This window comes from Podarcis raffonei, chromosome 15, assembly GCF_027172205.1.
Source record: "Podarcis raffonei isolate rPodRaf1 chromosome 15, rPodRaf1.pri, whole genome shotgun sequence".
Classification (NCBI taxonomy): domain Eukaryota; kingdom Metazoa; phylum Chordata; class Lepidosauria; order Squamata; family Lacertidae; genus Podarcis; species Podarcis raffonei.
In genome coordinates this window covers 43,666,959-43,688,317 of record NC_070616.1, presented here as the reverse complement: position 1 = coordinate 43,688,317, position 21,359 = coordinate 43,666,959, and the positions used below count along the sequence as shown (strand labels likewise).

Here is a 21,359-nt window from a genome sequence, read left to right as displayed (position 1 = left end):
CACACGCAGGCCCAGCTTGAAACAAAAAGTCAAGAGCTCCACTTCCTCTAATGAAAGAGAGAGAACAAACCAGCTATCAGCAAGAACTGATTGCACAGAGCAGAAGAACCTGTCAGCCGGCCCCGTAATCACAGTCTCCTGACTGCAACAGTCCCTGAAGTGGCTCTTGCTGTCAGGAAATGGGTGGCTTAAAATAAATAAAACCAGGAATATAAAAGCAGAAGGTACTAGGACTACTTTTTATTCAGAAACATCTCTTTCGTTTTGTTTTGTTTAAGATGTAAAAAACAGAATACCATTAAAATACTCTGTATCTTCACTTGCAACAAGGCAGACCCCAAACTAAATGTATTTTAAGCTATATTTTTACCATGTACTCTGTTTAGTGTTTGTAGCTATAGTGGTAGAACACAGGCTTGCATGCAAAATGTCCCAGGTTCAATTCCTGGCATTTCCAGGTAGGGAAGAGAAATGCCAAAACCCTGGAAAACTGATGCCAGTCAGAACAGAGCCAGAAGGAACTGGCAAACCACTCCAGTATTTTGCCAAGAAAACTCCACAGACATAAAAAAGGAGAAGCTTTGAGAAGAAAGTGAGCGTTTCCAAGGCATGCTCTGGTTCATGGGGTCACAGAGAGTCGAACACGACTAAGACGACTAAACAACAACAATTACTCATGGTGCAATAGTAAAAAAAAAAATCGACACATTTCTAACACTGAATTTCAGAATAAGAGGCACTGCTGTCATGAGCCTGGATGTTTGGAGGCTAGGCGTAGTTAGTGGTGAAGGAAAAAGCACTCTTGGCTTGCTCAGGGAGCCCATCATTCTTCAGGGTTGAACTGCAGCATTTAATCAGCTTCAGGGATGAAGCGCAGGAGGACAGGTTCAAATAAAGTTCTTATTACAAAGATCCTGACTGTTTACTACCTGACTGAGGTTCTCTTTCAGCAAGATCCTATCTATGTCTACTCAAAAGTAAGTCCCACTGAGTTCAATTGGACTTGCAAATAAGTGTGCATAAGTGTCGCCTTTATTATCCCATTTTAGAGAGGCAGAAATTGTCATCTTGATTAATATTTTGATCCCCCACCACACCACCCTCGCTTATCCTGCTGTTTAGTTTTCTTCCAGTTACATAAAAGTAGCAGTCAGAGGTTAGGTATCATCATTTTTTCATCCTGCCCATCCTCCAAAGGAGCTTGGAATGGCAAACATAGGGGTTATCTCAATTTAGCCTCACCACAATTCTGGGAGGTGGCATCTGGAAGCTGTGCCAAAGCGGAGGCTCTGAGAGGGCAAAAAAGTGAGGGATGGCGACACAGCAGGACTCCCTGTTCTGTTTCCATGGCAAAGATACAGCTCCATCCATTGCAGAGATGGCAGCCCCAAGGGATCTGGGAAAGAGCTAGAGCTATGAAGTGGGCACCTGTTCAGAGGCAGTAGAGCTAAAAGCAGTGCCGGGGGCAGGGGGGCGTTGAACCATGGTTTTTGCCCCAGGTGAAGCCTCCGGGGGCGCCATTGAGGCTCCCAGTCTATATGTGTGTGTTTGCATATGCGCCTTGGGAGTGCCAATCTGGGTCTTTGACCCGGGTGAAATAAAGCCTAGTTTCGCCCCTGCTGAAAGGATACAGCAGGGGTAGCCCACATGAAGTGAGATGGGAACAGAAGTACAACTCAGAGCAGCTCCATCCACTATGACCAAGAATGAGGGTTGATGGAGGCTTTCGTTCACAGCAGATGGAGGACACCAAGGTGGTTCTTCCATGGCTAGGCGGCCGCTGGGCCGAGCAGCAGAACTCAGCTAGCTGCCTGGGGCAGCTCCAGGTCTGAGGAGGCCCTGGCCAAGCAGCAGCCCCTTCGGCCTCCGGGGGCCTCTGGGATCTGAGCCAAGGTCTGCCCAATGCAGCTCTTACACTTGGTTCCCATTACACTGGCTCAAGGGAACCAGGCCTGCTTCCTGGAGCTGGGGCTGCGACGGCACAACAGCCCTTTCCCACCCTGGTGCCCTCACTTAAATATGGTGAGACCACCTCACGGTGATTTTATTACACAAAGGAAGTTTATGACACAAAGTGGATCAAACAAAGGATACTTCAGATTATAATGTTATTGCAGGTAACAGTTCACCTAATAATATTTATACTAAATCTAACTGATATTATGGACTTCTAATCAAGCACAGCTTCTTTTAAACTTCAGTTGCTTATGTTCAGTTACTTCACTTCAGGTAGATGTTACAGGTTTTTAGATTAAAGGGTAAATGCTCGGCTTATTTCCAGTTATTTCACTTCAGTTCTTTCTCAGTTGTTGTTGCTGTTGCTGCTCTGATACTTACAAGTTTAAAGTATATCAGGTCTCCAAAAACAACAATATGCTCTCAGAGAGCATATACAGTGGTACCTCTGTTTTTTAAACATCTCCATTGACAAACGTTTCGGAACTCAAACACTGTGAACCTGGAAGTAAATGCTTCCGTTTTCAAACACACCTCAGAAGTTGAACAGAAGTTGAAAGAGAAATTGTCATTTTGGGGAAGAATCTCTGTGATAAAGATGAACGTACTACCCAAAATGTTATTTCTATTTCAGACAATCCCGGTGATTAGTAGAATAGGACAGTTCAAAGATTGGCAAAAAGCATTGTCAAGCTTTATCTGGTAGGGGAAGAAACCTAGAATAAAATATAAACTTTTACAGATAAAAAAGAAAGAGGCGGATTCTCGCTCCCAGAGTTAAAGATATATTTTGAAGCATCATGCTTGACATGGTTAAGGGATTGGATGAAATTAGAAAATACAGACATATTAGATTTAGAAGGTTATGAAAATAGATATGGGTGGCACGCATATTTGTGATAAATTTAAAGTTCACAGAGGCTTCCTGAATCATGCAATAAGAAAACCACTGTATGAAGTCTGGATTAAATACAAAGAATTACTAGAACGTAAAACACCATGGTGGATTTCGCCAGCAGAGGCAATTTCAGTCAAGAGGTTAAATATGAAAGGTAATTGGCCCACATATAGGGAGTTGATAAGGGAAAGGGATAAAGTGTTAAAACTGAAATCATATGATGAAATATGTGATATGTTAACATGTTGGCTACAATATCATCAAATTAATGATGTAGATGAGGAAATTAAGGAGGTAATGATAAAATGGGCAATTGACATTGGGCATAATATTGATTTTGACAAATGGGCAAGGCTATGGAATAAGGGTATGAAATTTACTGCATGCAGAAAGAAAATATAATGAAAATGATGTGTAGATGGTATTTGACCCCTACTAAACTAGCGAAAATGTATAAAACAAGCAATAAGCAATGCTGGAAATGCAAGGTTAAAGATAGAGATTTTTATCATATGTGGTGGATGTGTGACAAAGTTAAACTATTCTGGGATAGTATTTATAATGACTTAAAAAGGATACTTAGGTACACACTCCCAAAGAGACTGGAGGTGTTTCTGCTAGGAATGGTAGGAGGGGAAATATCAAGAGCTGATAAAAATTTGTTTATGTATGCAACAACAGCTGCTGGAATTTTATTAGCCCAAAAATGAAAACAGCAGGAGTTACCAACTGTGGAAGAATGGCAGGCGAAGATGATGGATTATGCGGAACTGGCAAAGCTGACCCGGAGAATCTGGAACCAGGGCGACCAAGCGTTCCAGAGAGAATGGAGTAAATTTATATTATATAGAGAGAACATATAAAGACACTTGGCAGGACTGAGATAAATCTCACAACGTTTGTAATATGAGACATTCTATGTGTGATTAAAGTGTTTAATAATATAAGGTAGAATCAGAATCGAAATGTAAAAAATGTGGGGAAATATAAATGTGATATAAAAAACCAGAAGATGGAGGGAGGGAAGTCAAAAGCTCGGCAGAGCAAGGGATAAAATGTTCTTTTTTTAGGATGTCAAAAATTGTAAAAACTGGAAAACCAATAAAAATTATATTAAAAAAAAAGAAGTTGAACGGCCTCCACTGAGTGTATATGTTATTTTTCTCAATTTTCTCTATTAAATTTGCAGACCACTCTTTGCGCCTCGGTTTTTGAACATTTCAGAGCTCAAACGGTCTTCCAGAACAGATTATGTTCGAAAACCGAGATACCATTGTACTTCAAAATTAAAATCATTTCTGGACCTCCGGGTTGGCGCCATTGTTTAATGGCGGATTCCCTCCGAGCTCCGGAGGGAATCGGCTCCGTAGCGTCTGGGTCTGGCCGCTGCGGCGAAGCGGGGACCCTTAAAATCACAGGCGCGGATGCCTGTGAACACAGAGACTCGGCGGGCACCATTTGCGCCCCCCCAATCCGCGACGGAGCCTTTTTAAAGGCTTCGGAACGGAGGCAGGGTGAGGCGTGGTGCTGAGAGTACTCCCTCGCCTACGGAGTGAAGCCGCAAGCCATTGACAGAGAGCGCCAACTTCTTCCAAGACCGATTGGACTCTAAAACATAAACCCGTGAGTAATACGGAGATTGGAACTTTAAAAATTTGTAATTTTGGATTTGGAACGAGCGGGAAGGGGCTAAAAAGGAAGTTCACCCCCCCCTCTTTGTAAACAATCTAAAGCAAAGGACTGGGCAGCTAAGGTCGAGAGAATCTATTTCTTGTTTTTTTTTAATGAAAGATCCTGACTTCACGGTTTTGATACTATAAGAAGATTTACTGGAGGATAAAAAGAATTTTGGGAGCTGAAATTTCACCCCCCCCCCCCGAGACCCGGGAACGTCCTATGAGAAAGCCTGTTGCATTGAAGATTTTGACAGCTGTCAAGTGAGCTGCTAGTCAGCTAGCTGTCAGCTGGAAAAAGAGAACATTGTTTCTGCTGTTTTTGCTGGTTTACTTGGTATAACTTGTTGAAAATAAGGAGGGCTGATACAAAATAACTGGACTTTTGGTTTTGAGCTGAAAGGAACAACAAGGAACTAAAATCCCCCTAGAGGGGTATTAGGGACATTACATCACAAAAATGGCTGGAGTATGTAAAATCCAAGCAGAATTGGACAGAGCACTCGTTCTCTTGGGAAACTTGCAAGATGAGTACAATGCTTTGTCTACAAAGGTATCACTACTACACTGGACAGTAAACAACAGTTTTGAGCCTGATAAGGACTTGAAACAGGAAGCCCATTCAACTGAACAAATAAATGAAACTGAAAGTGAAGATACGATGGAGCAATATGTTGTTTTTGAAGAAAATGAAGGAGGAGCAGGAGATTTGCAGGAGTCAAAGGAGAGTTACAATATGAGGCCTGACATGATGATAAAAAAGGATAATAAAAAGTGGATGTGGAAAGCCTGGTCTGAATGGGAGTCTGGAAAATGGAGAGATCCCTTTTGGAGGAGATCTGAAGACCTGAGGATTACAAATTTGTTGGTGAAAGCTGGAGCTTTGGGGACATCTGGATTTGAAAGAAATTTGAAACAAGAGTTGGAGCACCCCATAGGCTTTGCCTTTAAGTATGGAGGACTGGCTGGAAGCATCATGGATTCTGTTGGGCCGGAGCCCCTCCGAGACTTGGGGTTTAACATCAAGGACTATCAAAGAGACCGGCAGAAAGGAACTGAGAGAGATATAAGGGCCTTGGATGTGAGATCTCCAGGCTAAAAAATAATAATAATAATAATATAAAGACTGATGGATATTGGTTGGGGACTGGAACCGGGAAAAGGGTGGGTGGAGGTTGGGAATCCAAAGGGTACATAAGGATAATTTGCTTTTTATATTTTTTGTTAGTGGTAAGGAAATTGGGTAAATCGTGGAAGGGAAATTTTGGTCGACTTTAGGAAAAAGGTTTAGGAATAATCAATGAGGTATAAGTATTGATGCGTAATTTTAATAAGGTAAAATTGGTTCCTTTTCTTTTTAAATTAATTGAAAATAAGGCTGTTAAAAATAAATTGAAGAAATGGAAAAAAGAAGTAAAGTAAAGCAATAGTATGTTGGAACAAATGTTTAAGCTAAGGTAAAGAAATAAGTTAAGGACTTGCTGAACCGACAATTTAAATTGGAATACAAGAAGGGGAGGTGTGAGGAAGTCTGAGAAATAAGGTTAAGAATAATAAGTATTAGAAACTTTATGTGTTTTTTCTATTTTTTTTTGTCTAGTTTTGAATGTTATGTATTTTTGTGTTTTTTGTTTCGTTTATTTTTTGTTTTTGTCTGTAGTGTGTTATTGGAAAATGCTAATAAATATTTAATAATAATAAAAAAAATTAAAATCATTTCTTTTCAGCTACAGCAAGCCTGGACAAAACAAGTCCCTTATGGCACAATGCAGATTGCCATCTGGGTAAACCGCAGAATGGAGCCAGCACAGCAGGTCACTCTAGATGACTTGCATAAGTGAGCCACGCTGCGTACTACAGGGCAAGTCAACCTGTAAGAACACCCTTTTCTAAGATCAAATACTAAAAGTGTAGAAAAACAAAGGCGATTTTTTCATGGAGGCAAACCCATTGCTATGGAGATAACAAGCACTGGAACAATTTTCTGTCATACAAAGATTTGCTATGTTCTAATGGCTTTGACAATAAAGAATGTGGCTGATGAAGGACCCTGTTCTTGAGCGATCTCTTTCGGCCATTGCTCAGCACTGGAACAACTGCTTCTCAGGCTGAAGGCTCCAGGTTCCCCCTCCAGGTGGGGCTGAGAGAGTTCTGCCTCCCTGAAGATCCTGGAGAACCACTGCCAATCGGTCTTGATCAGGCCAAGCAGGATGGCCCAATGGTCTGACTTGGAATGGGTCAGGTGTTGCTCAGCCCTCGTCCTTTAAGGCTGGCAAACAATGCCCTGCGGAGAGTCCCCTCAATGAGAGTGTAACAGCCTCTTCTCAGGGGTGACCTGGTTCCTGTGCGAGAGCCACTTGGTCCCAAATACAAACATTGTCTCCGTAGTTGTAGCTCAATGGCCGTAGAGCAGTGTTTCCCAACCTTGGGCTTCCAGCTGTTTTTGGACTACAACTCCCATCATCCCTCGCTAGCAAGACCAGTGGTCAAGGATGATGGGAATTGTAGTCCAAGAACAGCTGGAGGCCCAAGGTTGGGGAACACTGCCATAGAGCATATGCTGTGCAGGAGGTCCTGGATTCCATCCTGGAATCTCCAGGTAGGGCTGAGAGAGATTCCCCACGTGAAACCCTGGAGAACTGTTGCCTGTCAGTGTAGAATGGCCAACTGCATAGCTCAGTCGGTACAGCAAGCGAGACTAAATCTCAGGGTCATGGGTTTGAACCCCACGTTGGGCAAAAAGATTCCTGCATTGCAGGGGACTGGCCTAGATGACCCTCGTGGTTCCTTCCAACTCTTCAGTTATATATGAATCAATTTGGGGGGGGGGTTGGGGGTGCCACCTGGGAATCCTGCCATAGAGTAATTAGGGATTCCTGAGAAGTTTGAGCTTTGTAAATTCTGATATGAACTAGGTAACCAGATCAGCACCTCCTGGACTAATGTGGAACTTGATTACCCACCAGCTGCTGCCTGTTCCAAATGCTCTAGCACAGTTCTCAGCTCAGGAAATATATCAAAATGCTTATTTTGAGAGAAAAGCCATTAAAAATACATACTGAAATGTGAATTTTTGTGCAAATTAAAAATACACCACAGAAATGGGCAAAAACAGACTTGTGAATGAATATATGCAAAAGCTATATGGACCAAAAAACAGAGGGATTCTTCCACTCCTACTTGTGAGTGGTACAAGAGTAGTTTGAGATTGAATTCTGCCCTTTAGAAAGAGGGGAGGGAGAATGCAACCCAGCAGCTCGACTGTGAGCAGGTGAGGAATCCTGGCAGCATGCCTCTCCCAAATTCCAAGCTGACCAAGATCCTGCCCTAAAGCACTCCCAGATCCAAGGAAGACAGTGGCAGGAAGGTGGCAGCGACTCGTGCGCAATGGATGCATCAGATTCCGGCCTGACTCAGGCAGCAGAAAGCAGCACGTGGCTGGGGAAGCATGTGGGTGTAAAATGCTCCTGGTAACCTGGGAGAGATTCTGGATATGGGAAAGAGTTGCTTAGCAAAGCGTGAGCGATTGGCATGAGCAAAGAGCTCTTCTCTCTCTTTTGAAAGATGCATTATAGGGAGGTTGCATAATAATCTCCTTCCGGGAAGGATTCCAATAGGAGGCTGGAGAGCCATCTGTTAGGAATTGTAGAATAACAGAGTTGGAAGGGATCCCTAGGGGTCATCTAGTCCAACCCCCTGCAATGCAGGAATCACAGTGAAAGCATCCATGACAGGTGGCCATCCACCCTCTGCTTAAAAAACTCCAAGGAAGGAGAGTCCACCACTTCCTGAGGAAGACCATTCCACTGTCAAACACCAATTACTGTCAGAAAGTTCTTCCTGATGTTTAGTCAGAATCTCCTTGTTTGTAACTTGAATCCATTGGTTTGAGTCCTAGCCTCCAAAGCAAGAGAAAACAAGCTTGCTCCCTCATCAATCTGATGTATTCGAAGATGGCTATCATATCATATCATACCTTCTCTCCATCTCCTCTAAGCATACCCAACTCTCTCAACCTTTTCCACACCTTGATCACCCTCCTTTGCACACCTTCCAGTTTGTCAATCCCCTTCATAAATTGCAGTGCCTAAAACTGGACACAGTATTCCAGGTGTGGCCTGACAAAGACAGAATAGAGTGGTGCTTCATGAAATATTGTTTGTCCTCTGCCTTGAGCAGGAGGTTACCATTGTTCAGTGCTGGAGCATCTGCTTTGTAGAGGGAGAAAGCCCCATTGCACTGGGGAGGGGGGAGTGCTGGTTTCCGTAGCACACTGGATTATAGTTAAATCTAGCCCATGGATCATACAGTTATTTGGGGCAGAGATAACTGAAGGTGCAGTGGAACTAGGGGTGTACAAAGGAATCAGTTTCCATTGTGTCCTGCGTTTGCCACCTACAGCACTCTTTCCGTTCTGCCGCCATTCATCTCCAAAACCAACATTCTTAGTCTTGCCATCCACTGTGGCAAAATTGCATAACTAACGTAAATTACGTAATTAATTACATGTTACTCAAACCACATTGGCATGATATTATCTCACCCAGGCAAATTAGGGGGGCTGGAGGGATGGGATTGATTATCATTCTGGGCATTGGATGCATAAGCAAACATTGGCAATTTCTGTTCCCATTTCCCTCGGAATTCTCTGACACCCCTAAATGGAACCAAGAGTTCTTAACCATCCATACATGTCAATAAGGAGCAGACCAATCAGGCCTCCAAGCAAAGGGAATTCCATAACCTGGACATCACTCCAGAAGATAGCTTCTCCTGCATGCCAGAATATGTGGGTGTTTGCAAAAATGCTGTTTTGTCTCTAAAAGCACGTGTATGAGAGAGAAATAAAGTGTGCATGTCTGCAAATGGGATGAACAACAGCAAGGGATGGTGCTTAATTAGGTGCATGCACAGCTATCCAGACTTTTGAACACCAGTTCCGTAATTAAATAGTCTCAGGGCATAAGAACTGCCCAACTAGTTCTAACTACAGGTCTACCTGCTCCACTAACCTGCTTCTAAAAGCATTCAGCCAGAGGTCTCTGGGGAACTGACAAACTCATTTGCCCCCAGTGCCTGATATTCAGAGATATATTGCCTGTTAACCTGGAGGTTCTACTGCAGGTGTTGACAAGATTTACTTAATCCTCTTCAAAGCCATCTAATTTACAGGCTATTGCCCACACCTTGTTCCACTGAGTTAATTGCGCACTGTATCCAGAAGCTCTTGCTTTTGCTGTACTCTTAGCCATGAAGCTCCCTGGGTGACCTTAGGCCAGTCACTGCCTCTCTGCCTAGCCTACTTCACCAGGTTGTTGTGAGGATAAAACAGAGCGCAAGCAGCGGCATGCAGGCCACCTTGAAGTCCTTGGAGGAAAGGCGAAATACAAATGTCACTACAGCAGCACCAGCAGCAATAAGCTCCAATGGAGATGTTATGAGAAACGAATGGGGGGGGGGGAGTGTCACTCTCTCTGCATACTTTGAAATTTAAAAAACCTCTGTCATAAAAAAACCTTCAGGTGCTTGAGCCTTTCCTCGTAGCCAAGCTAATCCAAACCCCTTCTTGCATACAGACTCACCTAGGCCGGCAAACGCATCTCCCTAACTGTTGAATTCATGCAATTTCAATCACTGTTGCTTCAGTTATTTTTTTAAATGCCTCGAAAAACAAGAAATGAGACATCCCTTTCAGAGGAAGAGCATAACATGCCTTGCTTGTAATCCCAGTCAACATGCCAAGATAAAGAACAGCAGAACGGGGTGTGGGAGTTTTGGCGGGCGGGTCACATGGAATAAAAGACATCTTGCAGTCCTGGCTAAGCAAGGACTTGCAGAGAGAGGAGAGTTGAAGGGGAGGTCTCTGAAGCAAGGCGTAGGAAGCAAAGCCAGAACTCCTTGGTTCCCCCACTCATGTCCCTGGAGTGTTTCCCACACTTCCCCACACTTTCCCTTCTGACATTCCAGACCTTCCCTTTAGACGTGCCTGCACAGCCTCCCCAAGAAAAAGCTCCCTCCCCCGTTTGCAGAGCTGAAGCACAGGAGTCAGAGGAAGAGGCCAAAGAGGTGAGGGCCTGACTGCCACCAAAGGGCCTTTCCATTAATATGGACCACCCATCTACAGGAAAGCAATCACCTGAGCCAGGATGACGGTCAGGTCAAAATGTTCCTGTCAGGAAACAGCAGCAACAAAAAGGCTCAGTATGCAACCCCCCAGGCAAGCTCACATGGCCTCATGCTTCTCCTCCACTCACATGTTTGCAGGCACTGCCACGTGGATATGCACCCACTCACAGCAATCCAACTCCTTCACATCCCTGCAGATAACCACTCAAAACCATACATGCACATTTCCGCCAGGTTCTTTCTCAGATGCACATGCAAAGACACCTGAATCTCCCCCAGCTTCTACCATGGAGGCTGCCAGGTTCGCTCCCTTCCAGAAAGATGCCAGCCTTTCCCCAGCCTGGCACCCCCCAGATAATTTGGTCTATGGCTGGCTGTAGTCAGGTTTGGGGAAGCTGCTGATTGCTAAAATTCTCCAATATTAAATGCAATGTTGTTGTTTAGTCCTGTCCGACTCTTCGTGACCCCATGGACCAGAGCATGCCAGGCACTTCTGTCTTCCACTGCCTCCCGCAGTTTGGTCAAACTCATATGTGGAAGTAAATCTCTCTTCTTTGGCCTGAGAGCCACATCCCCTTGTGTGCAACTTTAGGGGGCTGCATGCCAGAGGCAAATGTGTGTGGACCAATGGATGTGCCTCTTCCTTTGCACAATGTACCCATTCCAGTCACACAAACGTCAGAGGCCTCTAAGCATCCAATCTGTCGGTCCTCCATCGAGGCAGGCAAATGGCATGCTTAGCAGCTCCAGGATACAGTCCAGCCAAGCAAAAATCACTTGGGGAGTACAGAGCACAGCGGGGTAGAGGCTGGCCTTGGGAGGAGATGCGAGGTTCTACATGCCTGGCATGGACAATTCTGTCCTGAGCAGGGTGGCCAATGCCCTGACTTTGCACAAGGCAGCTTCTTATGAGAGATGGACACATGTCTAGGTGCACACTCCAAATCTTGCAGAGACCACCTCACAACTGGCTGCATGCTTATTTCTTGTTTCAGTGCAGAAAGTGGAACTTGAGCGTTCTTACCTCACATTTAAAGACCATACAGTGTCCTGGGGAAATGATTAGGGATGTGAACCTGGGTCACTGTGAAGAACTTCTCCACTTGTGAGTCCCAGCACAGCTATCCAGAGGCCCGCTGCCTTCAGTACAGTAGTCCCTTGTTCAATATGTGTGCAACTGTGTACACACACAACGCGCCAAACCCAGAAGTGACCCAGGAACGTCATAAACACATCACTGAAGCATCACCCAAAGGGTGGGGCATGGGCAGTGCCAAACAGTGTTTGCAGGCTAATTTTCACTGGGTTTCAATTATATATGATTTCACCGACATGTACGGTGCCTCAGAACGTGTTAAAGGGGGGTCTGCCTGTACTGGACATAGTACACAGCTGTTGTGGCAAGCAGCCACTGGTAATCTCACGTTTTATGGATTTGTCTAATTCCCCTTTAAAGTCACTAAATTTGGTGCCCATCACCTCCCCCTGCTTTAAAAGGGGATTTGAAAATATATCTATCCATATTCTGCAAATAAAAATAAATATTGTGATACTCTACTCCCCTATTCTACACTGAAATGTTTAAATGTTTCTGTCCTTGAATCTTCCTGCCACATTTGCCATCCTCTCCTGCCAGACCCTTTGACACCCAGTGGGTTTGAGTGTTGAATTAGGACCGAGGAAAACAGGGTTTAAATAATCACTCAGCCACAAAGCTCCCTGTGTGACTCCAGGCCACTCGCTGTGTCTCAACCCGAAACTACCTCACAGGGCTGTTGTGAGGATGAAAGGAGGAGGTGGAAGAGCCATTTAGGCCCCCTTGAGCCCCTTGGGAGGAAAAGTGAGGTATTAACCCAAGAAAGAAAGAAATCATCCTCATCTGTCCCACTATTCTCCCACTATTCAGCTTCCTTGGATAGCCTTGGGCTTTAGTTTTATGAGACACAAAGAAAAACTTCTCTCTGCCCACTTCCTCTTTCCTTCCTTTTACCAGCAGCTAAAACTTAGTATGCACTATTATTGTAGTAGTTGTTGTTCAATTTCTTACACATCCTTCACCAAAAGGTCCCATGAAGGATTACAGCAATTTAAAATATAATATTAGAATCAGCTTAAAAGAAATAAAAAAAAAAAAATAGTGAGTGGGGAGTATGCTTCAGGTTCTGTGTGATGATTCCTCAAAAGGACCTGTATGTCTTTTAGGCCACCATCTGAGTGCCTATTGTTGTGAAAAAATATATCTGCTTATGTATCAGAGTTAAAAGGCATAGGCACAAAACTCTCCCCCCCCCAAAAAAATTACTAGGATAATTATACCAACCCACACAGATCTCAGAGCCAAATTATATTTTTTTCACACCATTAGGCCTTGCCTATATGATTTTTGTTTAAAAACTAGCCAGCGCTGGAGGCAGGTCAGACTGGGAATGTGATGCAACAGCTTTAACTCTTTACTCCGCCCTGGTGCCAGTTAGATTCAGCTCCTTTTCTATTCACACTGTACGGAAAACTCCTGCCAGCCCTGACTGCAGCTTCCCTCCCACTGCAAATAAATACTGAGGAGGTCTTGGTTCCCACTGGGACCACAGCAGGGGCAAAGGCTTAGACTCCCCACACCCTGGTCCCAATCCAGCTTGTGGGGGTCCCTCTACACCAACTACTTGTTAAAACAAAAATCAGCTGCGCAAGCTCAAGCGATGTACCAAGTGGCTACCAGATATCATGGTTGCGTGCTACTTGCACCACTGGGCGTCAGGTGCTTATAGGAAGCCTGCAAGCAGGAAAGAAGCACGCTGGAGGGCCCCCCACCCGGTATTCCCTGACTCCTCAAAGAGCAGGCTGTTGGGCGAGATGTGCCTTTGGCCTGATCCAGCAGGGCTGTTCTTAAGATCTTATGACAAATGTCACATCTACTCTGGCCCTCGGATGGTGACCAACACTCTCTCTTCATTCCCATGCTGGCTCTACAAATACCCCTATGCACACTCAGATCCACACACCCATACCCCACAGGGTAATGAGTTTGTGGGTGCCAGACTGATCCTGAGCCCCTGGACCCAGCAAGGGTTAAAATATCAGCCAGGCTAGCTTTCTGTGTTTTTGCCTGAGTGATGGGCCATTACAGAAGAACAAAGGTAATTGCCTGGGTGATGGGCCATTATGGGAGAGCAACAGAAAGGTAATGGGCCATTAAGAGAGCAAAGGAGAGGGGACCCTGTGCCAGATGACAACTGAGTTGGGCCCCTCCTCCAGCTCTTAGATAGTTAGAAGGACAAAGCCAGAGTTGCAGTTGAGCTTCTCTGTAAAGTCAGAGAGGCAGAGCACAATGTTTGATTTATGTTAGAATCCAAGGCTGAGTCTATGGAAGAAATAAGCCCTTTTGGGGATGTTAAAGCTCTGTACTCTCTCCATATAGGTTTGTATATATGTGTAACAGAACCATATATCATAAAGACACCACAGTCTCTGCTGTGCCTCATTTCCCAAAAGAAACACAAACCCTGGATGAGTGATGGAACCCCTGGAATCTTGCACTGCCTGCAGCAATAGCTTTGTGCCCATATTCAATGTGTACTTGAATGCCCTACATCCAAATAATGTCCACGTACCCATTAAGAACCTTGCACGCCCATCCACTACTCCCCGAGCAAAGTCATGCACATAAGCAGCCCTGCTTATGCTAATGTAAATGTCCATACTTTCACACCCACTCATGATAACGCACTTGCACACATATTTCACAGTCTCAAGCAGACACTTTCTCTCTTGGTTGATCACGTAACTTCCTCATAGTTCTGCACACTTATGAATTCCCATAATTATGTGCAAGTCATGCGCAACCCTGCATGTCCCCACAATACCATTTCATGTGTACTGTTACAGCTAGGCACACACATCAGAGTGACATAAGATCTTAATTAGCATTATTGTATCCACTTAAAGAAATAAAATCATTTAAGAATACAGTCATACCTCATGTTACGTTTGCTTCATATTACGTTTTTTCAGGTTGTGTCCCGCAGCGACCCGGAAGTACCGGAAAGGGTTACTTCCGGGTTTCACCGCTTGCGCATGCACACAAGTGCTAAATCGCGCTTCACACATGCACACAGGCACCAAATTGCACCGCACACCTGCGCCGATATGGCGTTTCAGGTTGCGGGCTTTTCATGTTGCGAACGAGCCTCCAGAACGGATCCCATTTGCAACCAGAGGTACCACTGTACATACAAGTTCTTTCTGACCTAAATGTTGAAATACTAAGCTTGAGTTTTTTTAATAAGGCAGATCAAAAAATCTGAATAAATGAGATCCTAATTATTCTACATATGCCTTCATTCAAAATGCCCTTTTAAAATCACATCTTCCCTACACATAAACCCTTGCTTTATTTTTTATATTTATATTCCAAGTTTCTTATATTCTACTCACCCCACACACATGCCTTTTCACTTTACAACAACCCTGTGAGGTAAGCGCAGCTGAATGAGACTGACTGAGCTTCATAACAGACTGGAGATTTGAACCCAGGTTTTTTTAATCCTAGTCCAACTCTCCAACACCACACTGGCTCTACGTAGGAACACAAGAATCTGCCTTACACCAAATCACATCACTGATCCAATGGGCAGCAGCTCTCTAGGTTTTCAGACAGAGATATTTCCCAGTCCTCCCTGGAGATGTCAGGAATTAAACTTGGGACTTATTGCTGTTTGTGCTGCCTCTAAACCTCTTCCCTACTTCTAAAATCTGTGCCCACAAGTACTCAGGTGGATAGTTATAAAACACTTAAGCCAGCATGTAATGCACACTCATCTGACTGTGCATGGAATAAGTTGACTTCACATTTTCACTGCGACACACATTTTGCCTATGCATGCAAGTGGTGTGTACTCATGCTCTCCGACACCTTGTCTAGAGCCCCAGACTTGTGCATGCACATACAATCACTTGAATCTGCATATACCAAAAACCCATCTGAAACACAGACCGGCTCACAAAGCCAGGCAAGCACCAGCAGGCTCCATCCGTGTGGCCTTTGTGCCCCCCATCCCCACACTTTTTCTTTTCCCTAAGCCCTCTGCTTTATTATTCTTGCAACATCATCTGCTCCTTGTTTGCAAGAACCAAGCTGAAGTTCTTGGTGGTTTCCCCATGTTTGGCGGAGCTGTGGGAGTGAAGGAAGGTCATCCCCTTCGGGACAGTGAAATTCAGTCTGACAGGTCCATTTGCCTTCATTAAGTAGATTCCAAAGTGAGGAGGAATCAGTTGACAGGATCTGTGTCCTGTCTATCTGGTCTCATTGTTTGGACCAGGTTCCTGCTGCCTGTCCTACAATAAATGGGTTTGTTTTTGAGGGGGGAGCTCTGTGCTGCAGCATTTCCCACCCCGAGATCCATTAATTCTCCAGAGCAAACATTTCCCCCCCAACCCCATTCAGCAGAGGAGAAAAGTCCTGCTGCCTGGAGGTGCCTTTGGCCTTTACTCTAAAGGGGAAAACCATGTGGCTTGGCGAAATGTGTCCCCTGAGAAGATGAAGTGAGTTGCTTGAGGCTTTTACGGGAGTCATTGTCAGAGATGCATCATAAAACTGCAGAGTTGGAAGGGACCCTGAGGCTCATCTAGTCGAACCCCCGCAATGCAGGAATATTTTGCCCAACGTGGTGCTTGAACCCCAAACCCTCAGATTAAGAGTCTCATGCTCTACCCACCGAGCTATGTCCCTCTGCTCTCCCCTCCTACACTGCTGGCCTTTGGATTACTGGACTGTAATCTCTTTGGGGCAGGGAGCTTGACTTGCTCTTCATTTTTGTTGGTTACATGGATGTCCTGCCTTTCCTCTCAGCCGCTCCGAGGGGCTGACGGACATGGTTCTCCCCGCACAGGTGGTCTTCACGAGAAACCTTTCCGGAGAGGCAGCGCCTGGCCCAGGGGCATCGCGGGAGCGAGACGCGAACCTGCGCCTCCCCGGCTCTGCTCTCGCCCGGCAACCACTACGGTACCTCACCGGGTGGCGTAGCCGACTGGATCAGGTGGCTGCAAGGGGGAAAGGAGGGCCGGGGTGCCGCCTCGAGCTCCTCGAGAGAAAGGCGGGCAAGAAACGGAATAAGCTGAATAGGCAGCAATGAAGGGCGTCTCGGTTTCGCGACTCCTTCCCTTCCACGCCTAGGCTTCTTTCAGCTAGGCTTTTCCCGCAAGATCGCCGTCCTACCTGGCTCCGCAGGAGACCCCGGACCTCTGGGAAGTTAACGTGGTGGCGGCTGCGCGGGGAGCGCGCCTCAGCCGGGAAGCCCGAGAGGGCGAGAGCGAGCCTGCCCCAGCAAGAACTCGGCTCTCGGGCGGGATCCCGCAGCTGCTGCCCGGGCCGGAGCAGGAAGGCGGAGAGAGAAGGCGCGCGGAGAGCGCGAGAGCGCAGCCCGATCCGGCGACTCCAGCAGGCGCCGCGCAGAGCGAGCAGGGACTCCGAGGCTCCGCAGCCGAGCAGCAGCCGGCGAGGGAGGCAGGCGAGGCGCCCCCGGAGCCCGGCTCCTCTCGGCCAATCAGCTCTCAGCCTGAGCAGCATCCAGGGCTGCAGCCAATGACTGCGCCGAGAGGCGCGAGCGCAGGAGGGAGGGAGGGAGCGCGCAAGGCAGCGCGCAGCTCCGCAGTCTCTCTGCGCCGGAGCGCACGGAGGGAGGCCCGCCGGGCAGGGCCGCTGGGCGACGCGAAAGGGAGTCCCGAAGGGACGCGGCTCGGCAATCAGCTCTCGCCCCAATAAAATATGGGGGGGCTGGTCCCCAAAGTGGACGGGCATTGTTCGCCGCGTCTTGTGATCGATTATGCGGGGCGAGGTTTATTTTGTATAAATAATTCTGCAGCGCATCGTCCAGAGCAGCGTTCTCCAACTTGCTGCTCTCCAGATGTGATTGGACTACAACTCCCATCAGCTTCACCCTCAACATCTGGAGTACACCAGACTGGTGAAGACTGGTCTAGAACAGACATTATGGTCTACATCAAATGCAGAACTGAGCCCCACTGAAATCAATCGATTTAAATGCACCTATAACTTGTGTGTTCACCTCAACAAGTGGGATCTGCAACAAAATGTTGCCGTTTGAATGGATGCTGCTCAGGGAGTCAGCCAGCCAGGCGTTGTTCCATTTCATTTTGACTTTTTTCTGTTTTTCCTCTGCCCAACAGACACTCTGTTTTTTGTAGCTACTGAGTACACCCCGTAATCATGGGGCTGTTTTGGAGGGTCCCTCTATTCTATTTAAATAATTATAAGTCTTCAAATATTGGTGTCCTCTCAAGCCTGCTGACACCTCCTACTTGCCGATAAGTGCTGCTGCTTTGTCTGCATAAAGATCCATCCTTGGAGAATGAGTTTGCTACGTAAGTTTTCTTTTGCACCAGGGATGCAGTGGGGTGGGGAACTGCGGCCTTCCAGATGTTCTTTGGCTACAACGCCCATCAGCCTCAACCAACATAACAATGGCCAATCTAACATTGTTAGATTGGCCATCTAACAACATCTGCTGGGCAACAGACTCTGCAAACTCTGTCTTACACATACCATCTTTGATTATCACATTTGGCCTAAATAGCACTTAGGTACAAATATATCTTTAGAGTGCTTCCAGATGGGCATTTATTGTGGAATTGGAGCTGCTCGTGCACCCTGCCCTGTGAGACTCCATTGCAGGCAACCGCACTGCCTGGAGACAGTCAGTCAGGTTGTGTATCCAGAGGAGGAAAGACCACTGGGATGAGCGCAGAGAGAAGAAACACCCTGTTGCATGTGCAGCAGCACAACTGGACACCTTCATCTGCCCCAACTGCAACAAAACAGTCTCTCCCGCATTGGTCTCCACAGCCACAGCAGGTGCTGCAACCTTCCAACAGTTTGACTTCATACCCAAAGGCACACTCCTCCATTGTCTCCTGAGGCAAATGGGTGCTAACCAATTCCCCTTCCCCATTTAATCCATGGAAACTCCAGCAATTTATTTATTTTTAAATACACCTGTTGCTAACAATCTGTTTGCAATACCCAGATGACTCATTTGCATTATTTATCCTCTTGGAACAAAAAAGCACACTGGCTAAAACAGAAGTTCTCAAACTGTGGTACAGCAGTGGTCCGTGAACTTCTTTCTAGTGGTCTGTGAATTTCTGATTGAAGACAGAAGAGGTCACACCCATCACATTATATATTCATATTGATTTTTAATTGTATTTTTAATTGTAATAATTAATTACAATTTTTAATTGTATGAATTGCTTCATTTATTTATTATATCACACTTTATTGTATTACACTTTGAATCCTGTGGTATTCAAATTGTAATAGAGTATAATACAATAGGAAAAAGCAAAAAACAACAACTTTAAAAGCATCTTGCATTTAGCACAGTACATGACAATTGCTACATCAGGCAGAAAAATATTGAAGTAGTCTGCTAAGACCTTCAGCAATTTGGGAGTGATCTGTTGCCAAAAAAAGAAATGTTTGGGAACTACTAGTCTAGAATGTAGCTCTCCTCTGCTTTCAGTGCTCCAACAACAACGTTCACAAGTGACACATGCCAAACTACAAGGCACTTTTAGTGTAACTCATGAAAAAGCCCAAGGACTACAACCTGGCACGCAGAGAGGAAGGATTTGCATTTGTCAGGGACAAAGAGAATCAAAGAAGAAGAGAAATGAGGGCTGTAGAGCAAGGGGCTCCAGCAGAGTCATTCAGCACAGCGAATGGAGAGACACAGTGCTACCTTATGCAAAAGGATAAATGAACACAACACTTGAGCTCCCTAAAGTGTGACATTCAGAACCAGTAGGAAATCATTACAGTCTCTCCTGCTGATGACCTGAGTGCTATGGTTCTTCGGCAAAAAAAGACTACAAAGAAAAGCTGCTGGGCTCTAATTTATCACCAAATTGGATGCTATTTAAATATGGCTTCCATCAGGTTCCTGTGAGTTTCCTTCCCATTGCAACTAGTAAATCCATCAGAAAGACTGCAGTGTGTACTGGTCATTTTGTTCTTATCTTGCATGCAAGATGAGCTTTGCATAGAACTGTCAGAGATGGTCTCTTGCCTTCATTATTTTATGAATCTCCCTCTCTAACACAGTATATAAATTAGGCTGCAACGCTAGCCTTACCCCCACTCAGTTTAATAGGACTTGGTTTTGAGTAGACATGTTAGGAATTATACTGTAAGACCATCAACGCTTGTGCCGAAATCAGTCTGTTAGATATGGAACTGCTACAAGATTTGCCTGGACAGACGAATATGGCTGCCTCAGGAAATTGGTGCCTTGTTACATTTCTTGAAAAAAGAGTGAGGGACAGGTGGTTCAGGGAAGAGTTTGGCGCTTTCCTGGCAACTGGTTTTGTCTTCATGTGGAGGCTTAGGAACATGAGAAGAGACCTGCTGGATCAGACCAAAGGCCCTTTTAGCCCTCTTGTTCTCACAGTGGCCAGTCAGGTGCCAAAGGGAAGCCCACAAGCAGGACATGAGGGCAACCTCAGCAACAAAGACTTAATGCCTCGGATACTGGAGATAATAATATGCAGCCATCATGACTGGTTTCCATTCATTGGTTTAAACCACTTTTAAAGTCATCCAAGCTGATAGCCACAACATCCTCCAGATTCAGACTGCCATGTTATACCCACTTGTCTGGCAGCAATGGCATGGTGTGGGGGAGCTGGGGCCCCCCGCGGTTCTGGGCGCAATTTTGGGAGGGGTGCAACTAGGTGCCCCCACAACACGCTCCTTCATTGAAGCCTGGCTCCAGCGCATGAGGGAGCTGACCAAGGTCTGACCCGGAGTGGACTCTTCTACTGGGTTGCGGCGCATAAGTGCATCCCTCACTCAGGGGAGCGCCCTGCGCACCTACCACAGACAGTGGTACCCTACAGTCTGCCAGTGTCTGGGAGCATGCCCCATTGAACTACATGAGTTTTACTTCTGAGTAGGACTGTATACAAACATCACTTTATAGTGGATTCTGTGCATCCCACAGGTACATGTTCTTCAAGACATCTACATGACATTCTCACCCAAGTGGCAGCCCACACTTTGTTGTTATTGTTTAGTCGTTTAGTCGTGTCCGACTCTTCATGACCCCATGTACCAGAGCATGCCAGGCACTCCTGTCTTCCACTGCCTCCTGCAGTTTGGTCAAACTCATGCTTCGAGAACACTATCCAACCATCTCATCCTCTGTCATCCCCTTCTCCTTGTGCCCTCCATCTTTCCCAACATCAGGGTCTTTTCCAGGGAGTCTTCTCATGAGGTGGCCAAAGGATTGGAGCCTCAGCTTCAGGATCTGTCCTTCCAGTGAGCACTCAGGGCTAATTTCCTTAAGAATGGATACGTTTGATCTTCTTGCAGTCCATGGGACTCTCAAGAGTCTCCTCCAGCACCAAAATTCAAAAGCATCAATTCTTCGGCGATCAGCCTTCTTTATGGTCCAGCTCTCACTTCCATACATCACTACTGGGAAAACCATAGCTTTAACTATATGGACCTTTGTTGGCAAGGTGATGTCTTTGCTTTTTAAGATGCTGTCTAGGTTTGTCATTGCTTTTCTCCCAAGAAGCAGGCTTCTTTTAATTTCATGGCTGCTGTCACCATCTGCAGTGATCATGGAGCCCAAGAAAGTAAAATCTCTCACTGCCTCCATTTCTTCCCCTTCTATTTGCCAGGAGGT

The 21,359-nt window shown here is 45.7% G+C and overlaps 1 protein-coding gene across 1 annotated transcript in view; it reads right to left on the bottom strand.

Annotated features, from left to right (window-relative positions):
- PHYHIP (phytanoyl-CoA 2-hydroxylase interacting protein) overlaps positions 1-16,991 on the bottom strand; it is a 40,845-nt gene extending 23,854 nt beyond the window's left edge. Inside the window, exon 1 of the mRNA XM_053367045.1 lies at positions 16,865-16,991. The gene's annotated coding sequence lies outside the window, so the exon portion shown is untranslated. The remainder of the gene's footprint in view (positions 1-16,864) is intronic.
- Between the last annotated feature and the right edge of the window lie 4,368 nt (positions 16,992-21,359).